Genomic DNA, 2,458 nt, shown 5'->3' with positions numbered 1-2,458 from the left:
CACGCACACAGAGTCAACACTCAACAACTGCCACATCCAGGAACTGCTGAGTTGGGCCCATGAACCATCCAATTCCACAAACAGAAATTTCACACCACCGCATGACACTTGGTCAATGGAGGCTGTCCACACGATCGGTTACCAATGACAATTAAATGAGACAGCGAACGGTGTGGTACCTGCGCATGAGAAGCAGTGCTTATTTCCTTCCAAACACACAACCACAAAAGGGATGCTGGGGGAAAACCGACAGCTGTAAGGAAGTTAAGATCCAACACATTCACCCTAATTCAGATCCCTGAGTGGACTCGCGGCGTGCAAAAAACCTACCCAAGTACGCACTGAACTCGCTTCAATGCGCAAGGCACAAGAAGATGCACCTCCTTCACTGAAACGAAAGGAAGAGCCCTTGGGAGCTCCGTGCCAACAAGCCTAGCCACAAGGGACCACTGAGTTATGATGATGACTGGATACAACCCAAGACTGGCAGCTGCCGTCGCCTCCAATTCAGTACTGCTCACAAATACGTCCTCAGAATTGACCACTCTCCCCAAACTGGAAGCAACACCACACAGACAGCCTGCTGGGGATCTTGCCTGTGCGCATGCCAGTACTTCCCTATGGTCAGATACCGGGAAGAGAACCCCTTCCAAAGCCAGGGATCCAGAGAAAATATATACATGCCCTGATTTAGTTGTGGTAACACAATCTCATCTGCCACCATGGACCGCTTTGGACAATTTGCAGAGGAACTTGCGTTTTAGGACACAACTTAATAATTCTATGGCTGTTTTTCATTGGGAGCACAGAGAGGCAAACAGGGACACAGGGTCGCCTAGGGTTGCCAAGTCCATCTTCCACCCCCAGCGGGGGACTTTGGGGGTGTTCCTGAAGGGGGCGGAGCATCCCCGACGTGATGACGTCACGTTGAGGACGTCTGCCGCCACCCCCCCGCCCGTGCGCCGGATCTCCAGAAACGGCAGTTCCCTGCACTTAAAGGAGCCGGCGTTTCCCTTTTAAATGCAGGAGGCGGCGTTTCCCCTTTAAGAGCAGCCGCGTTTCCCTTTTAAGAGCACGAAGCTGGTGTTTCCCTGCAAGCGTGCATCGATCGGGCTTGGGAGGAATCACGGGTTCCACACACTTAAAGGGAGAGAGATGGGTGGCTGTGGGTGTTGGGGGTGGGGCTCCCCCCGCCGGCCAGGGTAGAACCCCCCCAAAAAACGGGGGACCTCTGGCAAACCGGGGGGGTTGGCAACCCTAGAGTTACCTGATGTCACAACGCAGTCCTAGAATTAATGGCTGCAAAACAGGATGAGGTAGGGTTGCCAAGTCTGGGTTGGAAAATACCTGGAGGCTTTGGGGGTGGAGCCAGGAGAGGGCGTGGTTTGGGGAGGAGAGAGGCCTCAACATAATACAATGCCATAGAGTCCACCCTTCAAAGCAGCCATTTTCTCCAGGGGAGCTGATCTCTGTCGGCTGGGGATCAGTGGTAAAAGCGGGAGATCCCCAGGCCCCACCTGGAGGCTGGCAACCCTAGGACGAGGAGGCGTCCCAGACGAATGAGCATTTGTGCTCGCGGCTGGCCAAGGGAGAGTCCTGCCCTGTGTATCTCTCTGCTGAGCGCTCTCACGTCGCGGCCACTGGTAGCTGTTCTCTCAAACATGACTCGGGCCTAGGCTGTTAGGCTTGAGAGTCCCAAATACCACAGTTGTGATGACTCATCAGAGAAATGAAACTGGCAACTCTAGCTGATCAAAAATAACCGTGAGACTCGCATCTGAAAAGCAGTAAGGCTATTCCTGTGGACTCAGGGTGTTGTTTGGAGTGCCTTCACTAGTGTTACAACAGGAATCTGCAAGCACTGGCCTTCTGGCTTTATCTGGAACTAGAAATAAGGCCCGTTGTGGAATTAAATACAATGGGATCTAGAAAGAGGCTCTGGGAGAGTGCTCTGGCTTTGGGCAAACAGTGTCAGCTTCCTGTGGCGACCTCAGCAGGGTATAATGACAGAGTGCACTGTTTTCTCCAGAGGGACTGATCTGTGCTACCTGAAGAGCATTTGTATTTTTGAGTTATCTGTAGCCCTCACCTGGAGAGTGGTAACAATTGTTACCCAGGCTCCACCCCTCAAATCTCCAGGAATTTCCATAGGTAAAGGTGGCAATGCACCAAACAGAGGGGGACAGAGAGGGGGGAAGAAGGTAAGAAGGGGGTTGGAGGGAGGGCTGCAGAAGCATATGCCGGCTTGTCTTGGTGTGCAGGCTGGAGAAGGGAGGGGGTGCTTTGAGAGCTTCTACCAGCCATCTCTCTTTGCTGCTGAGAAATGCGAAGTAGGGTCTTGGACAGGTTCTCCGTGGCGTTGGGCTTGCCCCGCAGCAGGAGAAGTGGCGAGTGGATAGGGGTGCTTGGGGGCGTTGTTTGGAGTGGATGGCTGGGGGCTTGGAGTTTGGGGGGGCGG

The sequence above is a fragment of the Gekko japonicus genome, unplaced genomic scaffold, assembly GCF_001447785.1.
Source record: "Gekko japonicus isolate JY-2015 unplaced genomic scaffold, Gekko_japonicus_V1.1 scaffold2238, whole genome shotgun sequence".
NCBI classification, from domain to species: Eukaryota; Metazoa; Chordata; class Lepidosauria; order Squamata; family Gekkonidae; genus Gekko; species Gekko japonicus.
Note: the sequence above shows the minus strand (reverse complement) of the source record.